At 40.7% G+C, this 27,420-nt stretch overlaps 1 long non-coding RNA gene across 3 annotated transcripts in view; it reads right to left on the minus strand.

Annotated features, from left to right (window-relative positions):
* Nucleotides 1-19,139: 19,139 nt before the first annotated feature.
* Nucleotides 19,140-27,420, minus strand: part of LOC106830240 (uncharacterized) — a 106,618-nt gene continuing 98,337 nt past the window's right edge. Inside the window, exons 5-6 of one of the 3 annotated variants that reach the window (XR_011493925.1) lie at nucleotides 22,588-22,697; nucleotides 19,140-19,300 (exon numbers count right to left, since the gene is read on the minus strand). This is a non-coding gene — a long non-coding RNA (uncharacterized lncRNA). The remainder of the gene's footprint in view (nucleotides 19,301-22,587; nucleotides 22,698-27,420) is intronic. The other 2 variants (XR_011493923.1, XR_011493924.1) reach the window with 2 other exon arrangements.

Here is a 27,420-nt window from a genome sequence, read left to right on the forward strand (position 1 = left end):
TAGGCTTCCTTCCATCTTTTTTTAACCGTGATTCCCCTCTGCGGCTGGTGCCAGGTTACAGGGCCCAGCTGCGGAGCACAAAGACAGGGTAACGGCCATGCAGCGCAGTGACCTCATGGCTCTCATTTATTGGCAAAATGCAGCTTCAACGAGTCACCACTAGTAAAAGAAACCACAAAGCACAGGACTTCCCAAGGAGGTCAGGACCACAGACATCAAACAGGAAAGTTTGGTTTGACCTGCACAAACCCATGCCAAGACGTCTCCACCTACCTGTGGGCAGAGGTCACCCTGATGTGATGCTCATTTGGACAGTCAAGGAGACACTACAGGTGATCCTGGCCACATCTTTGAAACTATCGGAAAAGGATCAGGCAGAGGTGGGCATAGGGATGCAGAAAACTCTAGGTTCTTTGCCTAGAAGGCCATGGAAGCAGTCTCTGAGTCAGAACCACGGAAAGGCACTGGTGCTTGGCAGATAAACTATATACCAGAGGCTGCCTCCTTGCTTTTTCTTTTTAAGAAAATATTTAATTTCATAACATAATTGTAATGATTGGCATCTGAGGTTGGGGGTTGTCCTTGTTCTTAGTAAGAAAAGACTTCAAAGCCCTGATCCGCTTCCCACCTCTCCTTGGTTGTGGGTTCCCTTAGCTTCCTGAGCCCCATCCTCCTGTTTTGAAAGGGAGAGATAGTCATAGCAACCTCCTGGTGTGGTTTGGAAGATTAAATAAGTCAATGATTGAAAAATGACTAGCACATCATAGACAATCAATAAATATTCATTTCCTTGCTCCACCCCTTCTTGACTGCATCAGATTAAGCTATATTATCCATATTGGTCCCATTCCCCCAAGTGGAGACTAGGCTTCTGCCTTCAAAAGTGACCACAATTAAATAGTTCCCCAGATAGAAGAAACTATCATGTTTTAAAAATCTACAATGGGAAACAGAGAGTCTGCAGTCTCCGTTGGCCCATATTTCCTTCTGATCGTCTCAGGGCCACTTGTTTTTGTTCTGTCCTCAGCAGCTGTGATACAATCTGGTTCCCACTTTCTGCTTACAAATAATGCAGCTCTTTGCAGTTTCTTCAGACTGTTCCCTCTGTGTCACTGTGGGATGGCATTTGGGAGGGCCTCTACTGAAGATAGTTCTTTACTGAAGTGTTGTTAGTGTTCAGGCATCCACATCCTCATGTCCAACGTCATGCTATAAAAAGATTTGTTCACTGGGTCCCGGTAACACATTCCTTTCTTCCACACTTACGTGTCAGAAGGATGCCATGATGGTTTAATCAGGGAAATATGTCCCAAAGACTCTCACCTCTAGGTGTCTGGTGACCCAGGCTGGGATGACAGAATGCCATTCCCATCTGATAACTGGTTTCTTGGCTTAGGTGAAACCAATTTCCAGGAGGCGGAAAGCCAAATCTCTGGGGAGGCCTTGGGCAGGCTTCTCTTCTGTTGTGTTCACTTATGCAGTAACCCTTCTTACTGGGGGTAGAGATGACTCTTGTTTGTGCCTACATGCCCAGGACAGGAATGGAAGCCTCCATAGGCTTCTTTTAGCCCTGCAAATGAGGCATTCTCTGAATTCTTCCAGAACCACTGGAGGCAGGAAGAAGTGAGTAGATGGGAAGGACTTCCTGAAGGCTCTGGAACTGGTGTGGGTTCTTCAGGCGAGATGTGCCATGATGTTGGTTCATGATCTGGCTCTCCTCAACCATCTGTGGGGCCTTCTCCAGGCCTCAGTTTCTCATCTGTGGAATGGCAAGGGCAGGTTCAGTGATCTCTATGGTCTAGTCAGCCATTCAGGACTATTTCCCACTTCTCCCATTTTCGATATTACAGTGATACCTTTTTATCCCAGGCCGTGAATGGCATTGCAGCAGTACCTAGAAAAATATTTTTGGTATATTATTAAATGTGTTTTATTTTTCAGTGCTGCCTGTTGCCCTGCTATGTGGGAGTACTTCTTGAGGCTAATAAGTCAAAGTTATTAGAAATAATGACCATTAGACAGTCAGTCAGTGAATATTGATTAAGTGCTACCCTGGGCTGGGTCCTGGGGCACAGGACAAAAGACAGACAGAGCCTCTCCCTCGAAAAGTTAGCATTCCAATGGAGAAGACAGGAAATAATGAAAATAAGAATAATACAATGAGTACTCTAGAAAAGAGAAAATTGGGTGATTGGGGAGGTACCTTGGCAAGGCTGCAGGGGACAAGGAAAGAACCTCTGTAAGAAGGTGCCATGTGAAGATTAGAGGGAAGGGAAGGAGCGTTCCAAGTAGAAGAAACAATAGTGCACAGGCTTGGTGTGTTTGACAGGCCAGAAGGAGTCTAGAGGATTAGGAAGGACCAGATCAGTAAGACTTTGTAGGGCAAGGTTAGGGGAATAATTTTAATTTGAAGGATTTTATGATCAGACTTCAGTGATGTGAACTGGCTAATTACAATCCAGGAGAGTCCATGCAATCCTAAGCGTAGGTAAAGGAAAATCATTTGTAACCACATTTCAGTCCTGATCCATGGGAAGAGGGTGGTAGCTGTTGAGTAGACGGAAGCTTTATTCCTCATTAATTTGGCAAGTTGGCCTGGGAAGGCTGAATCCAAGGAAGTGTCCTAAGGATGGAAGAGGGGGAGGTTAGTGAGGTAGCATGGAGAAGGCACCAGGCTCAAGGTGTACTTGGGGGAAGGAGTGGGATAAAGGAACATGGGGGAGACAGGTAAATTTACCCAGGAGGACCCTGGAGGAATGACAGGACTCTAGTGGAGATAAAGAGGGGAGTAGTCTGCAGACCCCTAGCTTCTGAAACAGAGGAGGAGAAGCCTGTAACATGAGAGAATTATAATCAACACAGACCCTCACCTTGCATCTTTTCCACTCTTCATGCAAATCTTACACATAGGAGACTGGCCTGAAATTAGACCAAAGACTGATGTCCTCTGACCTCGGACCTTGCTTCTCATGCAACACTTTCCTAGTTAAAAGAGTCAACCTATGTTAGTATTTTTTTTCTTGCCTCAACGTAGGTAATTCTTTAATTATTCCCTACCTATTCTAATTTATATTAGAAAATGTTTAGTTTGTTTCTTGATTGTGAAATATAATATTTAGAATAATTTCTAAAAGCAGTAAGTAATAAAGTCAACTCATTTCTGCCAGTCAGAGGCTATTCTCAATATTTGATATATTTCTTTCCAATCCTTTTATGTGCATATGCATGCATTTATGGATTTTCTGTTCATCATTGGAATAATATCATATATTCAATTTTGTACTCTGATTTATTTTCACTATAACTTTTTCTATATGAATATGCCTCAAACTCATTAATTTAATGGCTGATAACATTCCTTTATAAGGATATACCAGTATTTACTTACCTTTTCTCTATTATTTTACTTTTAAAAAGTAGTTGTGATCTGCTACGTTATTACTATGTAAGAGGTCTTCTTCCTAAAAAGTTTACATGTACCATCACGCTGAATCTTCATGACAGCCCTACGATTGGGTACTATTTTAATTCCCATTTCACAGATGAGGAAACTGAGGTTTAGTGAGGTTTGGTGACTAGTAAGAGGTGGAACTAGGGATATTAATACTTCAGTGAATATTCTCACCTTTACATATTTGTATCTGCAAATAGTTTCTCAAGATAGCTTCTCAGAAGTGGAATTTCTGGATCAAAGGGTGTAACCTTTGTGTCGTTATTTTAGGGTTCTAATGTGTTCCAACCGACAGTATGGGAAGCTGTCCACATCACAACATCCTTACTCCAAACACTGTGGCATGATTGTGGTTGATTCCACTGTCCCTTGATTGCTCCCTAGTGAGGCCAGACTTCCATTGGTTCATGTGTTGATACCTTTGTATTTTTCTTCAACGAACTGTCTATTCATGTCCTCTGCCTATTGCCAACTGACCGTTTTTCGATAAATTTAAAAGAGCCCTTTGCAGACTTAGGGTATTATTGTTTGCTTTAGTCTATTTGTGTCAAGTATTTCATTTTGTTTCTGAGTTTGCCTTTTTTTTTTTTAATTTTGGTGAGGAAGGTTGTTGCTGAGCTAACATCTGTGCCAGTCTTCCTCTATTTTATGTGGGATGCCGCCACAGTGTGGCTTGACCGAGCGGTGCTTGGTCTGCACTCAGGCTCTGAACCTGCCAACCCCAGGCCGCTGAAGCAGAGCACGTGCACTTAACTGCTATGCCATCAGGCCAGCCTCTCTGAGTTTGCCTTTTAATTGTGATATTTTTTTATGTAGAGCTTGGATTAGCAAAGTTTTTCTTTAAAGGGCCAGATAGTAAATATTTTAGCCTTTGTGGGCCATATGTTCTCCATCACGACTTCTCAATGCTGCCATGGTAGCTGGAAAACAGAGACAGATAATACAAAAACTCAAGGGAATGGCCAGATTTGATCCCTTGTAGTTTATAAACCCTGATGTACAAAAATTTCTAATCTTACGTTAGAAAATCTGCCAATTGCTCCTCTTCGAGATTTCCTCCACTGCTTTTACACTCATTTAACCCAGATCCTTGACGGGCACCTCCTGCCCAGACTCCAATTTGGCAGTTGGTAACAGTTCAACGTCTTGTTGCTTCTAGACACTACTTCCTCTTCCCCTCCACACACATCATGATGGCTTCCTTTGTTTTACTTCCTTTTGCTTCCCTTTGTCTCCCTTCTCCTTTCTTTGTTAGAGTATCAGGGAAATTCTTCTTGTCTCCCACAGAGCAATGTTTATTACTCAGACCCTCTACTGTCTCCCTTTCTACTTCATGAACTTTCTCCCACAAATGAGTTCCATTCATAAGTGGAATTGTGGTGAATAAAATTTTCCCCATCTCATTATACATAGACAAACTAAACCAAGCTCAAGATCAGAAATACAGCCATCCATATTTTATTTTGGCTTCCTTTTGTGCATTTGACTATTTAGTCCTTTTGGTCTTTGTATTGTGGTGTATGCTTTGAGAAAGGATGCCAACTTTCTTTCATATTGTTAACCACTTATCCCAAAAATAGACTTTAGTATATATATAGAAGAGTGAGTTTATGATTAAATTTGGCATTCGAAATTAGAGGAGAAAGAATCATTAAATAATGCTGGGACATCTTCTCGGTGCATTCTCTGCCTATCAAGTTCTACCACCACCATGCTGTTTTGATTACAATCTATTATAATAGCTCTTAAAAAAATGTCCTGGCTACTTGCACCATTTTTGCTTCCAGATAAATGTTAGATTTACTTTTTCAAATGTTAGATTCGCTTTAGCCCATACTGTTAGGATTTTTATTAAAACTATTTAAATCATGATATAACATAGGAAGAATGTATATCTTTACACCATCTGATCTTCTGGCCAGGAGTATCTATCCAAATCTTACTTTGTATCTTTTTAGGAAAATTTTTTAGTATTTATCATAATCGGGCTCAAAAAATTCTTAATTTCTTATTTGAATTGAGAATTTTGAAATTTATTAACCAGGGATTGATGTTCCAGGAGCACAATTTACTACCATTTTCATGGATGATTTTTACACCAATAATCATTAATGAGTGGACTTTTTGTTTTCTTCTATAAAAACATGTCCATAATTCTTTTATTGGGTCTTTGTTCTCTTTCCTCCATATCAGTCATTTTCCTTTTTCTCTTTTCTCATTCTCTTTAAGCTTTCTCTCTCCATTCTGGGAGTTTCTTCAGGTTGTTCGACATCACTGATTCCATTTCTACAGTGTCCATTCCATTCTTTACCATCTCCAAGAAAGACATTTCTAGCACTCCAAGTTCTGTTTCTTTGCAGTTATTTCTTTAATATCCTTTATGTTCTCTGTTCATTGACTTTGCTGTACACAAAGGATATAAAAACAACTTGGACTCTATGAAACGAAATGAAAAAAACCAGGAGGAAAGACTAGGTTAAAAGGAGAAGATTGAGGAACAAAGAGTTGTGTTTGTTTTAATCCTGCTACTTCCTATAGAAGGTAACTTCCAGAGGTACACTGTTCTTTCAGTTTCAAGGATAAATTCTGTTTTCTTTGTGTTCAATTATTTGTCTCCTATCGGTATTATGTTGACTTTTTAAACTCCCTCTTTCTCTACTTGTTCTAGAAGAAGAGTGTTCTATCCAAAAGCAATGTTTGCAAACACATCTTTCCCTTGGACTCTTCTTAGCCTCTCTCGCTGTTGACTGCATCTTACCTGGAGGAAGAAACTGCGTCTTGCCTGGAGAATGAGTTGAAAAAGTAAACAAACCCAAAAATCAATGACTTGTAAAGGGCAGGTCGGTGAACACATTCCAAACCCATATCCAGAAACGTGATGGAGATTCCTGCCAAGATGTTCATATCTGAGGCTTCCAGGTCTAAGACCACTGTGCCTGTCAGCTCTGGATGGTGACGTTTGTTAAACACTTCTCTGAGAAGTTAAAGACGTGCTTCACAAGGCTTTGCAGCAGGAATGCCGAGAGCCACAGGGGCCTGCCAGAAGGGTGGGAGGCAGATCCACTCTGCCCTACAAATCTTGTTTCCAGGCAGAAAAGATGCAAGCAGCTACTCAGCCTGTGACTCAGTGATTCCCAGCTGTGTGGGTGCTGATCACATGAATCCCAAAGGTTAAAAAACGTGGGCCACTGGGCATCAAGTATGGGTCTTGAACAGCATAGGAGCTGGGCAGAGGCCAGAAGGACTCCTGAGGAGAGGTCCTAATTGTGCCTCTTTGGGATCCAGTGACAGGCATGGTAGGATTAAGATGGATGGAGGAGAATGAATAATGAAGCTCCACACAGCCACTGTGATCCTCTCATCCAGCAGGAGATCATTCTTCTCAAGGGCAATAGTATCAGATGGTGGTGAAGAGCTCAAAGTCTGCCTCTGACATAGTAACTTTGATTAGTCAGCCATTTTGGTTCACCTCTTCGTCAAGGTGTAGGGAGGAGTACCAGCTCGCCAGTGTGCCATTAGGCAGGACCATGTGACAAGTTTTGGCCAATGTGCTGTAAGCAGAAGTGATGTATATCATTTCCAGAATATAACTGCTCCAGCATTCTCTTCACTGCCATGGCAACCAAGGGCCACGTTCCCACATTGTGAGGCTTCAAAATGGTGGAGCCTCCCTCAGTCTGGGTCTTTGAGTGATTACATGAGCTAGTAGTACACATAAGGAATAATTTTTTGTTGCTTTAAGGCATGGAATTTGAGCACCATTTGGTGGGCTTTGAGGATTATTGATTACTGTAGCATAACCTAGAATATTTTGACAAATACAATCTCTTATTAACTGAGTGAGCAACTCTCTGAAGCTCTCTGAGTATCGATTTCCTCATTTGTCAACTGGAGAAAATTACAGCACTTGCTTAATAAAAGGGATAAAAAATATATTGCTTGTAAAGTGCTAACCACTGTGTCTAGAACATAATAAGTACCTTGCAAATGTTACCTCTTAGCCTTATTTGATTCTCCAGGAGATAGGAAGTAAAAAGAGCATTCTTCTGTCAAATTATCTCAATTCATATCTGAAAAGAGAATCAAAGAGAGAGAGAGACAGAGAAAGAGAGAAAGAATTCTTTGGAAACATATCTCATTTATAGAGCAATTAATGGGATCCTCATCAAAACAACCAACACTTTATTGCCCAAGTCACACATGCCAATGTGTTCAAGGTCACGTGAGATCCGAACTACTTGAGCTATTTTTAGATAAATATCTGAGGGGAATAAAGGTTTCAACTCCTCAGGACAGCATTCCCACATGTCATTCCTCTTATTATGTCCCAAGATGATAGTGGCAGACCTCTGGGAAAGCAGGATTGATTTCTAGAGGCTCTTCCTTATTTTCTCACAGCAGGGAGGGAAGCCGACTCAGGGTGTGGCGTCCCCACCTGCCTTCTCCACACACACATTCTCTTTGGGGTGTCTCAGCATACCAGAGGTGTGGTTAGGTGAGTATCACTCCACCCATGGGATGTCTTCTTGGCCAAGCCTCATATGACCCAAACTCTCATAAACAGGACTGTGGGGTGGCAGGAAAGATGGGAATACATTTAGTGTCCTCCACTGTCTCCCCCAATAGACTGGTGGATGTGTCTCCCAGGAACAATCTACCTTCAATAAAACTACTTTCTCTAAGCAATTCCCTGACGGTCTCCTACTCCATCCCTCTGGCCCAAGCAGGTTTCTTGGTTGAGGTCTGACACCATCACAGCCCAGACATGGTGGCAAAGGGCCACAGAATATTCCAGCACAAAGCTAAGGAAGGCCTCACACTGAGGCTTCAGGGTGCTTCCCAAGTATCACACCCGGGAGAGCCAGCTTCTCAATAGGTGCTGTTCAGGCTTGTCCCAAATATAATCACACAGTAAAGTCACCTATGTCCCAGGACAATTATGCAGTCCTTTGAAGTGAGCAATTATAGTCAGGCTCAGAATCCAAGCCCCTTCTTTGGTGGGGATAATATGGCAAAGACCAGCTCTCTCCAAACACACATCCAGCCCTCCAGAAAAACACAGGAACTTCCCATTTCCATCTAGGTTGGGTTGTCAACATCCTCCCCTGTGCCAGTCTCTTCTCAATGAACAGGATCCTGAAATTTTCTTCTAGTGAGTGAACATCCAAGCATGACTCATCTCAAGGATCAAAGAGGACAGAACCTACCCGTAGAGCTTGGATTAAAGCCATATGTATACGTATATATATGACATTTGTGGACGCATTAGACATTGGTGACAAATAGGTGTATTTGTGTGTGTAGTGTGCAAAACCTATGCTTATAGGTCTTTCAAAGTGGCAGAGTCAAAAATGGAGTGATTGGATCCCAGGCACAGTCTTTTTCAACCATACGTCAAAGGGAGTAAAATTTTTTTAGACTCTTCACAAAAACAGGATAAATGGTACTATTGTCCTGATTCTATAAATATTGGTATTGGAGGATAATATGAAGACCCTGTCCTCTCCATCTACACTTTGATTCTTGTAACTATGTGTCCCTCCACTCCTGTCTCCTTTATCAAGGGTAGAAAGAAAATGGTGACTTTTGCCAGCAGTCAACAAGTTGGAAAACCTCATCAGTTAAGACCAGGAAGCCTCTGGTTGTGAGTCCCTCCAACCAGCAAGCCTAGATCTAATGGGCAGTAGATCGAGGGGCTTGAGAAGAAAAAGAGGAGAAAGACTCATTGGATACTTGTGTATTTCTTGATACCTTCTCGGTCTCTTAGTTGTTTTTCTTCCTCCACTGGAAGCAGGTAGATCAACACTACATTAATTTGGGGGCATCTAAAAGGACGTAGCTAATCCTAGTTTCTACCTTATGAGACTCCCAAGAAAGTCCAGAACCATCCTGGGAAAATAGAATGAGGAAGATCTGCTTTCGTTTCTCTTCAAAATCCTCGTTATCATACCTCACGCATCATTCCTCCAAGAAGCTACAAGATACGAAACAGTAACCTATGGGCTCTAATTTCTCTTCTAGTTCTAAAACTCTAGAACCACAGATTTAAATGATATTAAGGTCATTTGTATCTATAGGTCACAAACTAGCAATCAGTCATTTGACATTTCTCACTGCATCCCAATAGCCCATCTCAAAGATAAAAAGAACTTGATTCTTCCCTGTTAATACTGTTTATCTAGGGTTAAATCGGTGAAATGGATTTCTATAATTCATGGATCTCATTTAAAAATCTCAGGTAGCCAGCTTCCATTGATCCAGTATGGCCTTTCCACAGGCTGCCTCTGTTGTTCAGTAAGGAATTCTGTGACATTCCCTTCCTGAACTTCCTGCCAGTTGGCTTTACAGATGGAGCCCCCATTGTGTACAATGTCTTGTGATTCACAGCTAAGAAAAGGCATTTCCACGCAGATAAACTTTTAGTTACTTTGAGCTTTATCAGATAAGGTGTATATTTTCAGGGGAAGAGCAATCTTTGACTTATTCTCATCCATTTTCAAATCCCCATATTACAAATAACAAACATTGACCACCTATTGTGTGCGAACAAAAATTTTGCTTTGTATATTTTTCCCACAATATTTTAATATTTCGCCTATTTCTGTCTGTCTTCTATCTAAAAACAAAAGCTTTATTCTGAAAGGAAATATTTTTAAAAAAGCAAGCTAAAAGCAAACTTTCTCACCCTCTAAACCCACTCTAGATCCCTCAGAGGACTTGTCCCATAAGAGTCTCTCTCACCATCACCACCGCCACCACCGCCACCACCAATTTTCAGGGGATGGAGAAATCATTTCTTTCCACACTGAAACTGCAACTGACAACTCCTGCCAAAGGGTGTGTCCTAGCCAAAGGCAGTTAGAATCCCTACAGAAATCTTGTTCTCAGACTTGGGGACCCTGAGATACCACTGGAATTTGCCTAAAGGCCAGAATCAATAATAACAGAGCTCCCAGTGGAAAGCCTAGGATTCCCTCCAGACCATTCCCTCAGCCTGCTATAAAATGTGCTTCTTGGAGAAAGATGTTGTGACATCAACAAAGGGACCCTAGAAATGCTTTATCTGCAGTCAGCCAGAATCTGCCACCGTCAATGGCAATGTGCTTATACTATTTCTCTCATGTTTTATTTTCAGATTAAGGAATCCATCTGTCTAGTCCATAACATGTTTGAAATAGTTGCTTTTAATATACATCCTCCTTTATTAAGGGCGCTTATTTGTTGACATCCTACTGTCTCAATTTACATTTCCTTGACAGTCAGTCTTCAAGAAAGTAGATGGAAACCAAAAATATCACCGTCACAGAATTCTAAGCAAGTTGTAAGACAGGAAAGCTTGATTTAATTTGGTGTGTTACATCAATTTAGTGGATGAGAAACATGTTCCTTAGATGGAGTGAGTTGCAGAAAGAAATCAATCAGAGGATTGATGGAGAAACCAGATTACCTTCCAGGTCCTTCCAAGTTAGTGGAGTCACAGAGCAGCTGTATTGTTTAGTTTAAAGTAAATTCCCCCTACATTGACAGAGAGGCATAAAAAGATGACAACACTAAACAGAACTTTTTTTTTTAATAATCTGCAATTATTTTTATAATCCCCAAACCCAAATTGTACAATTTGGGAGGATTTTGGTAATTTATACACATACATACAAGGAAGGAGAGCCATATGGTGATACAAACAGGTGATTAGTACTCTAGAGAGATGAGACCTTGAAGATAAATAAAAGAAGGTTTTACAGAAGTTAAGCAACTTGGCTAAAGTCTTAAAAGACAAGAAAGACGCTTAGAATCCATCTTACGCTCTCAGCCTACAAAAGTTAAGAACTAATACTCTGCTGAGGTGTATGATAGGTGTAAGACAACAGCCTGCAGCTACCTAGCACACATAAATAGTTTCTTTGCTTATCCAAGTGATGCTAGATTTACAGGGTAAGATAGTAGTTAGAGTAAAATGTTAACTATTTTAGTAAAATAGAACATAGAATATATGAATTGCTTACTTCTTGCACCTGATTATCGTGCACGGCTTAACAAATCTGAAAATGTTGTGTTCTCCAAAATTCCATTTTAACCCACTTCTCTCCCTTACTTTTCACTAAACTAGAGTGCCTGCAGAGGACAAGTACTTTTAAACCTGTGGATTAAGCCAGATGTAAAAGTGAAGTGCCTGGCTGCTTGTGTTGCAACTGAGAATGATGCTGCCACTTCTCATTGCCTTTTAACACTTAAAAATGCCTGTTTTCACACTGTACATATGGGGCAGCTACTCTGAGACTCTCTGCTTCTAGACACTCTTGCTAGGAAAATGTAACCACACCCTTACCTTCAACTGTCACCTGTATGCAGTTGGTCGATAACCCTCAAATCTACTTTTCCAGTCATTGTATCTCTATGGAGTTCCAGGTCTACATCTGACCATCTGGTAAATATCTCCATTTAGGTGTCTGACAAGCACCTCAAACTCAATATCACTAAAGCCAAAATAAAGGGTGCTTCATAACAAGGGAAATGAGGGCCCTGAGACTTATATATTGAGAGTCTGCAGTTCGAAGAACAACCAAATCCTTACCCTCTCCGCATTCTCTACAAAGTCCATCATTTCCACTCACTCACTCTTCCCCAGGCATGGGCCTTTCTGTTAGTTTAATACAGTTCATTCCAACCACAGGGGCTTCACACTTGCTGTTCACTCTTTCGAGATGCTTCTCTCATCTTTGCACTTCTAAGTTCTGATAAGCACATGTATCTCAACTCAAGTGTCAGATCCTTCAAGAGGATTTTTTTTACTTAAAAGGCTCTCTTTCCCTCACTTTCATTCTCTATCACTCACTGGCCCCTGCTCTGTGGTCTTCAATATCTAAAATTCTTATGCATTTTTAAAAATTTTTTATTTCCCCCATGTGAGCAGGAACTTTGCCTGCCTTAGTCACTGCTTCTCTGGAACAGTGCTGGGCACATGGTAGGCATTCACTAAATATTTGTTGAATAAATGAATGAATGATTGAATGACTCCATGAATTATCATCCCACACAGAACTGCTCTTCCTATCTTTTCTCTTCCTTGGCAAACGTCACAGCCATTCACGCAATTGCTCAAACCAAAAAGCCAGGGTTCACCCTAGATACTTCCTCCTTTTTAATCTCATCAGAAAATCACCAAAATATATGTATATATTACCTTCTGAAATATTTCTCAAATCTAATTCCTTCTCATAGACTCTGGGTCACACCCTAGTTAAGGATTCCTCTTTGCTCACCACAACTATTAGCCCCTCTGACTTCAGTCCCCCCGAGCCAACTGAACCTTTCCAATTTACCACCTAGGTCTTTCTAAAATCTAATTTTGGTTATACCACTGCCCTTCTCAGAAATCCCTCAATGGTTTCTCATTGTCTAAAGATAAAATGTGAATTCCCTATTACGTTCTGTAAGGTCTTTCCTGAGCTGGGTCCTATTTGCCAGTCCAGCCTCTTCTCCTACCATCTTTTGCTTATTAACTTTAAACATAGAGCATATGCTCTCCCTCCACTACTTGGTGGCTGTCATCAGGTGCTCTACTCTGCCTGAAATGTCCATTACACATGCATGGACCTGCTGTGTGATAAATCGCCACTACCAGTGAAGCTCGAGCATTTTCCAACTTGTCGGGATACATTGAGATGCACCGTATTCAATCTCACCCCCAATATAGAATTTTTCACACTATTGTAATACTCTTTTGACATGTCTGTTGTCTTCTCTTAGGCTATAAGGTATTTGAAGGGCTTTGTCTTCTTCACCATCATATTCTTAGCACCTAACACAGGGCTTACCACTTTGAGATTTTTGTTCTTGTTGAATTAATAGGCAGAGAGATGTCAATAAGTCCATGGGAGATACATTTTGTGGTGAGTTTTAATCAATTATAATCCTCTGGAATTTCTTGTTGACATATTGGCTTCTGACTAGGAGCTATTATTCAAATGGTGAAAAGATTACAACTCCCGTAAGAGCATCTGTTTTAGGCTGGGCAGCTGCAGAGGACTCCAGTAATCATTGCAAAATGTGATAAAGGGGGCCACACCCAAGCTCTGCTGGCTCTGAGCCCTCCTCACTTTAACCATTTAAAATACCATTTGAATGGGATTAGTCTTTCTAGTTTCTTACGCAACATGGCCATTCAGTTTTTATTTCTAAACAATGAGAGGAGATTTCTGCTCCAAGCCCCAATGGAATAACTGGTATTGAAGTGTCTTTTCTCTGTAAACAATGATAAAATTGGACGAAATATATAAGGCACCTATTTTCAGGCATTGGAAAATAGGTAACCGTGGATTGAGATTCTTGAGATAAGGGAAACGTATGAGGTAAGCCTCACGTTCACCTGGGCTCTCTGCTGAGGACAATTTCTCAACCATGTGCAGAAAGGTAGAACTCAGAGAGCATGGCAGTCCTGCTGAGCTGAGGAAGCAGAGATGTGAGTTTAGGAATAAAATTGCAAGTGGAAATTTCAGGACAGGGTACTAGAAAGAGTAGAAGTGCCTGGGTTGGGGGAAGTGAGGAATGGTATGAGGTCAGTGTAGGGTTCTCACCAGATCTTAACTAAGGGCTGGGCTGCAAATATGCCTGGTGAGATTCCTTGAGGCCTTGTAGAAAGAAGATGCTTCAGGATTGAGAATGGAGTGGCGACTCTGGAGGTCACGTAGTACTGAGAGACATTGCATTATTGTCCCATTTAGAATAGAAAGATACTATTAACATCCCAGGTGTGCAGCTGGACACCAGTGAGGTCATTCTTTAGGAACAGAGCCCATGATCTAGAGCAAGGATCAGCAAACTATGGCCCACAGACTGACCATATGTTTTAGTAACTTTTATTGAAACATAGTCATGCCTATTTGCTTTCATATTTTTATGGCTGCTTTCATGCTATAATGGCAGATTTGAATAGTTGCAACAGAGACACTATAGCTCACAAACCTAAAATACTTACCATCAGGCCTTAAGAAAACCTTGCCAACCCCTGCACTAGAGTAAGGACCACTGTAGATTGCCCTAACAAAGCCTCAAACCAAGCTCCAACAGGACCAAGGGAATCCTCTAGTATATTATTTGCTTGTCAGGATAAAACCCAACACCCTTTCAAGGAAGACAATATAATCCAGACTCCTTACAATGTATCACCTATAATATTCATCAGATGACTAATAAAAATATTAAACCTGCAAAAAAAGCAGGAAAATGTGACCCATAATCAGGGGGCAAAGAAGCAGACAGTAGAAATAGATCCCAAGATGACCCAGATGTTGGAAATAACAAATAAGGACTTTCAAACAGATATTAAACATTTGTTCAAGAACTTAGAGGAAAATATAGTCTTAATGAGTGAATAGACATAGAGTGTCAAGCACAAGAAAAAGAACCCACTGGGAATCCTAGAACTTCAAAAAAATAAAATGAGGAGACATAATAGCAGATTGGAAATAGCAGAAGAAAGAAGGGGTGAATTTGAATACAGATAAATAATAATCCAAACTGAAGAAGAGAGAGAAAACACAAAAAGATTGAGATAAACAGAGCCTCAGTGGCTTATGGGAAAATATCAAGGAATCTAACGTATGTATAACTGTTATACAGGGAACAAAAAAAAGTTGAAGAAAAAATGGTCAAATAGTTCCCCAATTTGATGAAAAACGTTAATATACCCATCCAAGAAACTGAGCAAACTCCAAGCAGGATAAATATAAAGAAAATCCTACCCAGACACATCGTAGTCAAACTGCTGAAAACAAAAGATAAAGAGAAAACCCTGAAAGCAGCCAGAGAAAAATGGCACATTATAGAGAGGAGAGCAACAGAGGAAATGTTTGCTAACCTCTCACCAGAGTGAGGGAAGCCAGAAGACAGTGGACTGACATCTTTAAGTGATGAAAGAAACAAAAGGGTCATTGCATCATTCTCTACCCAGTGAAAATACTCCTCAAAAATGAGGGCGAAATAGGATGTTATCAAGAGGACATTACAAGAAATACTAAGAAATTTCTTCAGACTAAAGGTGAAATGATACAAGATGGAAACTTGCATTTATAGGAAAGAGAGAAAGGCATCAAAAATGGCAAATATGTGGGTATACAATAAAATATTAGCTATTTTTAAAATCTCACTAAAAAACCAATAACTGTTTAAAACAAAAATAATATCCAATCTAGGGTTTATAATATATGTACAAGTAAAATGTGTGACAAAGGATGGGGAGCATGGTGAATGAAATTATTCTGCGATAAGGTTTTGGTGATGGTTAATTTTCTGCGTCAACTTGACTGCACCAACGGGTGCCCAGATTAAATCTTATTTCTAAGTGTGTCTGTGCGGGTGTTTCCAGATGAGATTAGATTTGAATCAATGGACTCATTGCCCTCCTACATGTGGGTGGGTGTGATCCAATCCATAGAGGGCGGAACAGAACAAAAAGGCAGAGGACAGAGGGATTCTCCCTTCTTTTTGTCTTGCTTGCCTATTTAAATTGGGACATCAGTCTTCTCCTGTCCTTGGACTAGAATTCACACCACTGGCTCCCCTGGTTCACAGGCATTTGGACTCAGAATGGAATTATACCCTCGGCTTTCGCGAGTCTCCACCTTATAGATGGCACATGATGAGACTTCTCTGCCTCCATAATTGCATCACCCAACTCCTCATAATAAATAAATAAATATATATTAAATTTTAAATTATAATTTAAATAAATATATTTAGTAATATATTTCATATAATATATAATATATTGTATATAATATATATAAAATATATAACATTTTTATACATTGAATATAAATAGATAAATATAGAGAGAGAAAGAGGTTTAGTTTCTCTGGAGAGCCCTGACTACTACAGTTCTTATATTTGTGACGGATGGTAAATGAAGTGGCACGATACCAATTCTAAGTGGACTATAAAAAGCCAATAGAAGAAATAAAATGGACAGGTAAAAATAGTCTAATCCCATCACCCCCCACCCCCTGCAAAAAAAAGAAAAGGAAAAAACATAGAAGGAAAGAACATATAGGACAAATAGGGGGAAAAGTAGCAAGATCGTTGACTTACATATAACCAAATCAATGATAATGTTAAATATGAATGGAGTAAACACTTAAATTAGAGTGCTTAACTTGGATAAAAAAGCAAGACCCAACTATTTGCTGTCTATGGGAAACTCATGTAGCTCGCCTATGTTTTAAACGCAAACAGTTTGAGTAAACACTACCAATAAATATATTCAACATTTATATTCCGTGAGCACTTTTTTAACAATTGATTTGCTTGGCTTGTTTCTGGCTTATGATTAGAGAATTAGAGTGTCCTACCTAAGTAACTAGATAGATAGATAGATAGATAGATAGATAGATAGATAGATAGATATAGATACATGGTAAATAGATAGATCGTTTTTCCCCCAAAACCTTAATGAGTGTATTATTTGGGATCTCTCTCTGTCTTCAAAATTCCTGTGAATTTCTGTTTATCTCTTATCACAGCCCGCTATCCAACATATTATTTTTTTTAATTTACATCTTATCTTCCTTTCCAGCTTAAAATCTCACTGAGAGTTCAAACATTGAATAAATATTTACCGACTTCTCAGTAAATATATCACGCATTGAAGATAGAACTAGGAACAAGTCTCACCAGAAGCTTACAGACTAGTGGAGGGAAATGACAGCTAAGGAGGCAGTTATAATAAACTTACACTAGATATGACGGCTATTTGATAGATAAATAGATGAGAGAATGAATGAATGGACAAATTTCTTGGATGTAGTAGTTTTAATTTCTAAATTAAGTCCAACAGCAGGCTGCACAATCCTGAGGCATCTCCATGCAGTGGCAGCTGGCAGAGGAGAAAGCAAAATATCAGACAGGAACTAAAACCCCTTAATAGGATTTGCCCTGAAAACTTGGCATTTCATAGAGCAACAAAGTAAAGGCATTCTACACTCTATTCCAGTAGAGCGCAAACAATATCTTCCAATGCATCATATGAATGATCATGGCTTTGTTGTTCTTTAGCCTTAATTCAATTGTAAAGAAATGTGGTATGATGTTTTGTTCCATGAAGAGGAAAATAATCCATGCATTACGCCAGCCAACAAAAACAACTCAATATGAGGTCTAAACTTCTGATTACCTCTATTTCCCTTAATTCTAGCTTTTTGGGGAGGATTTGGCATTATGTCAAACTGGAGACTCAATGCAGGTCTTACACAGTATTGCTACCATTGTTGAGGTCAGACGTAGGTACCCAGTAAAAACTTGAAGGAACCCCGGTTCATCATGTTGTGACTTTGGCAATGACCAAATAGCAAGAATTCAATGTCACTTTCTGTAACACTACCCGAACCAACGTCACAATCTTATAAGGGAGAAACAGGGCCAATTAAATCCTCTGGAGTTTGGAATCCACTCAGCAAGCACAGTTTTGAATATTTCAGGAAGCGTACATGGCTGACTTCTAAGAACTCAGTTAGCCTTTGTCATCTTTCAGCACAACAGTTTTTACCTCATCTCAATGAAAATATTCCAGAAGTCCCTTTTGTGGTACATTGTTCTGTAGGACAGGCACTGTCCTTTATTGATCACATTACCCAGATTCCCACCCATCCCCCATCCTTCCACGCCAGCCTGTCCTTATTATGTTCAACTATTTATTCCTCCAACTTATGAATGAAAGGGGCTGAATACTGATTAGTCCCACTCAGTTGTATAATCCTTGTCTCCTTGAGAGTGATTGGTTTAAAAAAGGACATGTGACCCTATTCTTACCAATGAGATGTAAGGGAAGTCTGAAAAGGGAGAGTCTTTAAGGAAAGGTTTTTTTGTTACTAAAAAGAGCCAGAAAGCAAAGGCTCCTTTCTGTCTCATGGTGATGTGTCTGTCTTTGAAACTGCAGCAGCCATCTTTGAAATTCAAGGACCAAGATATTATTAGATAATATACTAAGGATGACGAAACAGTCAGAAGGAAGCCAAACTCTCGAAGACCGTCTCTGAGCAGAAGAATTAATCAAACCTACATTTCCCTATCACAGGACATTTTGTTATATGATTTTATAAATCTTTCTTATTAAGACAGTTGTGTCACAGTTTTCTTCTCCCTGTACCCAAGGGGATCTTCATACAATTCTTTCTGTTTGTCCATTTCTAAGGTGATCACTGATTCAGGATTGCAGAGGACCAAAGATGAAGAGGAATGCTGGGAAATAATATGTAGAAGGAAAGAAGACTTGAGTCACCACGTCAGACTGAAATCCAGTGTGACTTCAGTCTCAAAATGTTTTGTTCTTTTGGGGATAATGCACCAAGTTAGCATCCCCCATTTTGCATCATAACCAAGGTTACTAGGCAAGAATAGGGCACGGCACAGGTGTTTCATCCTGAAGCCATTTCATTTTTTTTTTTTTTTTTGCAAATCAGTGGACCAGAAACTGAAGCAAATTTCTGGTGAGGGTCACCGGATCCTGCTTTCATCTCTTTCAGCTTCAAGAAGCCAAGGGTCAGCTCCAGAATTAGCCTGATATTTGAGAACAAATTGCATTGCTGGCCTTAATGTATAATAATGGCAGTTTTTAATCAACCTCCTCCATTTTCAGCTAATATAATCTAAAGTAACCAATAAAATTAGTTGTGAGCCAAGCAATAGGACAAGATCAATAGGTCATTCTGTAGTCATTTTTAATATAAAATCAAGTAAATTCACTTCAACAGGCATTACAAAGTTGCGTATTATGTGATCAGTCTGCTTCTGGGTCCTTTCATTCCTCTGATTAACATGACAGTCAAACATAATCCCAGCTTTTAGAGTTATTGTTACCTAAAAGGAAAGAGAAAATAGGTATGTGTCCAATAATTATATGTAGAAAGAAAGCAACAGTGTTATACAACAACGCATACATTCCTCAGTGTGGGTAGAACAATGATGGGTCATAAAATGCAGTCGGTCAGAGAGAACTTTCTGGAGGATTTAGGTGTTAAATAAGGTTGCAAATGAAGTAATGAATATGGACCGAAGACCCTGACCAGGGTAAGAAGATCAGTTCAGGCAGGTGATCAACATGAGCAAAGCTACACAGCAAAAAAAGAAACTCAACATGTCCAGGGAAGCACAAGGAGAACTCATGTGCCTAAAATAAAAATGGCCGCATTTTGGAATACTGAACTATGAGCCTTGATATGGAACTAATATTTACTAGCATATTGTGTGCTCAGTTTATGTCTGCCTTATCTCATTAACTCTCAGTAGGAACATACAGGAAAAATACAGCCATGTGGAAATTGGGGCTTAATAAGCTTGAGGCCCCTTGCCCAGCGGGGCATAGCTGATAAATGGTAAAACTCAGAATTCAACTTATTTCTCTCCGACACTAAAATCTATGCTTTTTCCATGGTATCTCTGCTTGGCAAAGAATATAGCTGTTAGAGGCCTTAAATTTCCTCCTGGCAAGGAGGAAAAAAAACCCCAAAACTTTATTTGATTAAAGATGCCAAGGAAATTTCCAGAAGTAGTACTTAATGCAGCATACTCACTGAGTTTGCCTCCTCATTTGTAGGTAAATTATACACACAAAGCATTGCACTTTAGACATGTTAATATTTCCCCAGACGTGACAGATGGCCAGTGTCCTTTCAAGACCATTTCTTGTATCTTGTCCTCCTTATGTACTGCTTCTTTCTCGTGGCTTCTTAACATCGCAAAATTTTCACTTAAATTTTTTTTGGAGACTGAGCACAAAAGTAGGTGATCTTAATACCATCTGGGATTAACCATCACAACACTTTTTTAATAACTTAAAGAGAGATTTGTCGGTATGCTCATTAAGGTACCACGACTGATGACAACACGTAGGTGAACTCAGCCCAGGTTATCTGAGTTCTGGCCTCAGCCCACCTAATATTAAGGGACACGGTTGTGATAAACCAATTCTTCAAGCCATTACACAAAAATAAATTGGAATAACGTTGGGAAAGAGCTGATGCCAAGGAATTGAACACATTACTTAGGATGAAGTTGCCTAGAACCTACTCATTCTAAGCATTTGCTTTTCTAGAATGAGACTGATTCTAGAGCTGCATCAGTTTACTGCAGGTCGGCTTAGGAAAATCTATTGCAGAAAGCCGCTGGTTTCAAATCAAACTCCAGGAGTAATTAGGAAGAGAGCAAATGGAAGCATTTGGCTCTCAGGAAACACTTTCTGGTCTGTCCCATTTGCAAACAGAGGCAGCAAAATGGAATCTTACAGAGATCTGATTTGGGTGGGGAGGGGGTGAGAGGTGGATGGGGGACCAGGAAAAAGGCAGTCTGAGTATGAGACCCCTGCAGCTGGTGAGATTCGACTGCTAAGTCTCAGGAAACCCTGAGCTATTTCTCCTGGAAATTAAACTGAGATTTGAAACTAATGAGGGCTGAAGTACAGAGGAGTGTTGGATAGCATGTGCAGCTAATTATTCCATCAGGAGGAGCCAAAGGGACCTTGGGACATTTCCATGCAGCCTATAAACTAGGGAAATTAATCCTAAAAGCTTAGAGGAAAAACATTAGGATTCTATCATAAAAGTACAGATATTAAATCTGCTGATAATTTCTTCTCATCTGTCTAGGGGGTTACATTAAGGCCAGGTAGGAATTTTCAGTTCCCATTAAGGTCAATCTGACTCTTTTGTGAAAATTTGGCTGGGAACAAAAGGATTGCTCTAGGGCCAGCCCAGTGGTGCAGCAGTTAAGTTCGCACGTTCTGCTTCGGCGGCCTGGGGTTTGCCGGTTCAGAGCCTGGTCACAGACCTATGCAATGTTTGTCAAGCCATGCTGTGGCAGGTGTCCCACATATAAAGTAGAGGAAGATGAGCATGGATGTTAGCTCAGGGCCAGTCTTCCTCAGCAAAAAGAGAGGAGGATTGGCAGCAGATGTTAGCTCAGGGCTAATCTTCCTCAAAAAAAAAGGATTGTCCTAACCTGAGCCAGTCCCAGACTGCTGCAAATATTTTCACGTAAGAATCCAATGTTTTGTGGGTGCAATTTTATCTTCATAGGGAAAGTCTTTCCTAAGGAGGGGAAGGAAGTCAGTTCATGTTATCAGGAACTGTGCCATCTAGTCCGTCAAGTGACTGGGTTTGGGTGTCCGCTATACACAAAGTCCTGTTTCATTACCTTGGCAGGGGTGCAGGGGGGTTGGCTTTGGGGGTTGGGAGGCAAAAGATTTTTAAAAATCGGGAAATCAGAGGCCAGCTCTGTGGTGTAGTGGTTAAGTTCACACTCTCTGCTTTGGCGGCCTAGGGTTCGGAGGTTCGGATCCCGCGTGCAGACCTACACACAACTCCTCAAACCACGCCATGGCAGCATCCCACATACAAAATAGAGGAAGATTGGCACAGATGTTAGGTCAGGACCAATCTTCCTAACCAAAAAAAAAAAAAATTAGGGAAATCAGTTTCACTCTCAAAGAGTTTCGAGTCAGGTGGTATCTACAATACACATCCCTTTGAAAAGTATAAAATAAAATGACTGTCTTGGTCAGTTGTTCCCAAATCAGGCTCGTTCTTAGCATCACTGGAAGAACTTAAAAATGAAAACCAGGGCCAGCCCTGGTGGCCTAGTGGTTAAGTTCAGTGCGCTCCACTTCAGCAGCCTGGGTTTGGTTCCTGGGTATGAACCTACACTGCTCTCTTAGTGGACATGCTGTGCTGGTGGCCCACATACTAAAAAATAGAGGAAGATTGGCATGGATATTAGCTCAGGGCGAATCTTCCTCAGCAGGAAAAAAGAAAACCAAACCAAGTTCTGGGTTCCATCCCAAGATCCTGCTTTGTTAAGCCCAGGCATCTTTTACATTCCCCTGGCAATAGTGACGATCAGCCAATTTAGCGAAATACTTACCTAATTCATAAAGCATCGAACATCTGAGGATATGGTAAAATTTGAAGGATTTATTTTAAAATTTTCCTTCTAGACAATCATTAACACGTAGCAAAGCCCACATCTAGAGGAGCAGACAAAGGTAGGGTCCACATAGGTGATAATCCCATAAACACTTAGCAAATATAATTTTTTAAGTTAAAATTAACATACTACATGCCACATGCTGAAGGGTCAGTCAATATACGTACCACTGGTATAAAGAAGCCATCAATAATTGCAAGCAACCATTATCATTATCATCATCACTGGGAGCATCATTATGTATGGACTGTCCAGGGCAGGGTATGGCACGCTTTTCCTGTAAAGAGCCAAAGAGTAAATACTTTAGGCTTTATGGGCCAGAAAGTCACTGTCACAAGTAGTTAACTTTGCCATTGTATTACGAAAGTAGCCATAGACAGTAGCTGAGCATGGCTGGGTTCCAATACAATTTTATTTATGGAGACTGGAATTTGAATTTCATATAACTATATAACTTTCACGTGTCAGAAAATATTATTTTTCTTTTCTTTTCAACCATTGAAAAACGTAAAAATTATTCTTAGCTTGTGAGCCATACAAAAAACAGGCTGTGAACAATACAGAATTGTTAACTATAGACACATTTCTAGAACTTATTCATCTTGCGTAACCAAAACTTTTTTCTTTTTTTTAAAGATTGGCACTTGGGCTAACAACTGTTGCCAACCTTTTTATTTTTTTTGCTGCTTTTTTCTCCCCAATTCCCCAAGTACATAGTTGTATATTTTAGTTGCAGGTCCTTCTAGTTGTGGCATGTGGGACGCCGACTCAGCGTGGCCTGATGAGCGGTGCCATGTCCGCGCCCAGGATCCGAACCAGCGAAAACCTGGGCTGCTGAAGCGGAGTGCACAAACTTAACCACCTGGCCACGGGGCCGGCCCCACATAACCAAAACTTTATATCAGTTGAACAATGTCACTTAAAAATTTGTTAAATACAATACTGTATGCCAACTATGCTTCCATAAAAATAAAGAAAGAAATATTACTTTGGTAAGAGGGTAGATCTCATGTTAAGTGTTCTTAGCCCCAAAATATCCCACCAAAACAGCAACAACAGCAAAAATCAAAGGGCCACAGGGAAACTGTCAGAGGTGATGGCTATGCCTATTACCTTAACTGTAGTGATGGTTTCATGAGTTTCTGCATATGACGTGCAAACTCATCAAACTGGATACATTAAATACGTGCTATTTTTATAAGTATTAATATTTACAAAATGTTAATTTTATTAATTATTTAATTAATTTATTAATATTAATGTTTGTAAATATCTTTAAAGCTGTTAAAAAAAACCAAACAGGCTGTGGGTCCAGTTTGGTGCACAGATCCTAATTTGCCAGCCACTGGTCTAGAGTCTAACTTGCGGTTTACGGAGCAGTCTGCAAAGAAATGATGCACATGGGAATCGGGCATCTGTGAGTGGTTGATCTCGCTGTGGTGCACTGGGCGTGTACACTTTGGGGATGCACCTGCCAGTCAGAAGGAAAATCTTTCGATCTTTAAAGATTTCCCCAATGCCTGATGCAAAAAACATCTGATTTTCAGAATGATGTAAATCCCAGCTTTGCCTGCCAGTAAATTCATGTACATCGTGTTAACATCAGGTTTATATTAAACATTTACATTAAGGATTGGATTGGGAGATTAAATTGTTTGCATACGTTGCAGCCACGGAGGGAAAGGCCCCACAGCTCTTCTTGCCAATGGCACTGCATCAGACAGCGACCCTCCCAAAGGTGGAGATGACACAAACGTAGCAATGGGCAGCCTCTGTCCACTCTGCCTGTGTCCTTAACAATTGCCGGGTAAACTGAGCTAGACAGCCATACCCCTGGGAGAGGTTTAATTTATGACAGGGGATAATGATTCGCTCTCACTCGAACACCCAGAATTGGCGTCTTTTTCCCAGTACTGGTATTTTCCTACACGAAATCATTCACTCTTCTGTTATTATGATGCAAAGAAGTCTCTTAAGTCAAACGGCAATGCTGGATCTCTTGGGGTTGGGATCAACCTTTGGCAGTGTAGCTTATGTATTTTGCAAGAGCCTGAGTTGGGGAGAGACCAAATGTGGCTCTTCGGCTGGTTCCTAAGGAACACTGTTATCTTTTTCTCTGCAGTTCAGACCCAGAGGGACTGGATGCCAGAGGAACTCAGGTTTGCAGCCTCCCTTGGGCCACTTCTCTCTGCCACGAACGAAGAGTTGCCCAGGATACTCTCACAAGCAAATGGTCTGCAGAACAAATGTTTTTGTGGGAAAAAAAACAACCACCACGGATGCCAAGTGAAGTGGCTGGAGGAGAGTGGTGTTGTTAAAGGGTATGACTCATTAAGTCTTGTCTGAGTGTCAGATGTTCAGCATTCGATGCTATTGCCTCCAATTTAAATCATTTTTAAAGAAGTGCCGGAAAAGGTGCTGAAAGGCACCTCGCTCTGTTCTCTCGCTTGAGAAACACTGTCCGCTTGTGTGCTGCGGTAAACTTTGCATTTTGGCTAGACACGCTGTGTGGAGCTGTGCTGGAGCTGGGACTCGTTTTTTTTTTAAGTTTGTACGGTCACCCAAAGGCAGGAAGAGAACATAGTATTTCCACAAGCCAAAGCATCCCTCCTGAGACAGAGAAAGATAGTGCACAATGGGAAGTCCTCCTCTGCCGTGAGAAACGCCCTCCCACCACAACCTCGGAGTCCCTCGAAGTGGTGGCCTCCCCCGAAGCACTGAGGGTGTGTGCTTTTCTGCCGCGAGCCCTTGTCTTCTAGAATTCTTCTCAGAACCCTGGACAGTCTGAAGCTGCTGAGCGTGGTTTATCATCACCAATTAGGAGCGAGGCTGATCTCGCTCTCACACCCGGGACTCCTGTCAGTATCCAGTGACCTCATGGAGACTTGGAACGTTTTGGCTGCTTGGTACCCTCTCCATGTCTCTGAGGGGCATTGCTGCCACTCCCGTCTCACGTGGAAAGGGAGGATGCAGACCCCATGGATGAACTTTGAGGACATAAAGCTGACCAAAATAAGCCAGTCGCAAAAAGACAAATATGTCTGATTCCACTCATAGAAACAGTCAAATTCGCAGAGACAGAGGGTGGAAGGGTGGGAGCCAGGGGCTGGGAGAGAGGGATGGAGAGCCATCGTTTGACGGGGACAGAGTTTCAGTTTTGCAAAATGAAAAGTGTCCTAGAGATGGATGGAGGGGATGATTGCACAACAATATGAATGTATTTAATGCCACTGAACTGTACACTTAAAAATGGTCAAGATGGTACATTTTACGTTATGTGTATTTTACAATTTAAAAGGATGATGCCGTTCAGAAAGAGCTTAGGAAAGTCCCAGTTAAGACTCCAAGTTCTTCCCCAGGTAAGTGTGAATTAGCATCCACCAATGAAATGTGGTTTTCAGGGATATTAACCTGAGACCTGGGCCTCCATGTTCTCAAGCATCTTTTGACAAGGATGCTAAAAATTTTATTAAAAGTGCAGTTCTTGCTGAGAGCAACTTGCCCAGTTCCTCAGGCTCCTGCCGATCCGGGCCTTCGGCAGCAGGTGAGAAGATGTTTAAGACTTTGCTGAAAAGTTAAGGCGTTGTGCTTCCTACAATTCAAAGAGGACACAGTCCAGTAGTTGACCGGAGCTGGAGTCTGGCTGAGGAGCAGACAGACACAGGCAGATAAAAACCACTCAGGCCATTTGACATATAACCACACCGAGAAAGGATCATGATGCATAATTTGTTTAACAATGTAAAGATTTCCAAATATTTTCACCAATACAAACCACATAATCCTCCCAATGAACCCATGATTAATTGCCACCACTGAGGGCCTGCCATAGGCCGACTGTCATCTTTATCTTGTGCATTATTTCATCTTCAGCCTAGATTAAGAGGTTTAGAGAGGCCAAGACCATTTGGCCTAGTAAGCACAAGAGACACGATTCTAAGACAGGATTGTTTGGGTTTTTATATTTTCTTACTTGTGGAAGTAGTGTTTTCTTAGCTCAAAATTCTGTACTTTGCTTTCTTCCTTAATGTAAGAGTCAAAGAAGAAAGAAAAGAAAGATAGAATCCAGGAGTCTGTAGGTGACAGGTGGGTTTTAGGCCTTCAAATGAGCTGGCACAGCATCTTATTGATTCCCGTGTCTCCAAGGCTTTGGGAAATATCCTTTGGGTAAGAAATCACAATCAAGACTCCCCCCCCCCAAAAAATCATTCATGGTATTAAATATTAAAATGTTCTTTTGAGTCCCACAGTATCATTTTTTAGCAGCACCACATACATGTTGAGGAGAAGTAAATACAATAAAAAACCACAATAAAAAGCTTAGCCCCAGTTATCCTCGCCATCAGATGGCCAATCACTGGGGTGGTAATTCTTTAGGTCAACTGTCACGTGCGATGGTCTGAAAACGCAAACTCGACATTCTTCCCCTTCTCTGCCTCCTATCCTGAGTGCAGATGTCCACCTAAACTTATCTTTCCTACAGTGACTACAGACATGTTTCCCCAAATCATGGACTCACTCAAATGGAAGGGACCTAAACGCAGACCCCGGCAGGTCTGTTCTTAATCCCTTCCAGACAAAGGAGATACAATTTCAAAAGATCTTCAGGAAATGCAAATTCCCTCCCTATTTTGGTGACCTGTTTTGTAGCTTTACTCATACGATCAGAAAAACCTTCATTATCACGATTCCCGAGCTCATCCTGCAGCAATTTCACCTTCTTAAAAAAGCGATGTGTCAACTTTACGAAAACCCCTCAAACATAGAAATGAATTTGTAAACAAGTAGATTGAGTTGTCATGAATAATAGCATATTCTACAAAAAGACGTAGCATAGAGAGTCTTTCAAGAATGACTTATCCTAATATATTTAAAATATGATTCAGTGTAGGAATATTTGTGATATAGAAAACTTCACAGGGACACAATTACTGAGTCAGGTTAAAGACCTTTGCACATGTGAATATATTCAGACATATGCTTTCTGGTGTCAGTTTCAT

The sequence above is a fragment of the Equus asinus genome, chromosome 13, assembly GCF_041296235.1.
Source record: "Equus asinus isolate D_3611 breed Donkey chromosome 13, EquAss-T2T_v2, whole genome shotgun sequence".
NCBI classification, from domain to species: domain Eukaryota; kingdom Metazoa; phylum Chordata; class Mammalia; order Perissodactyla; family Equidae; genus Equus; species Equus asinus.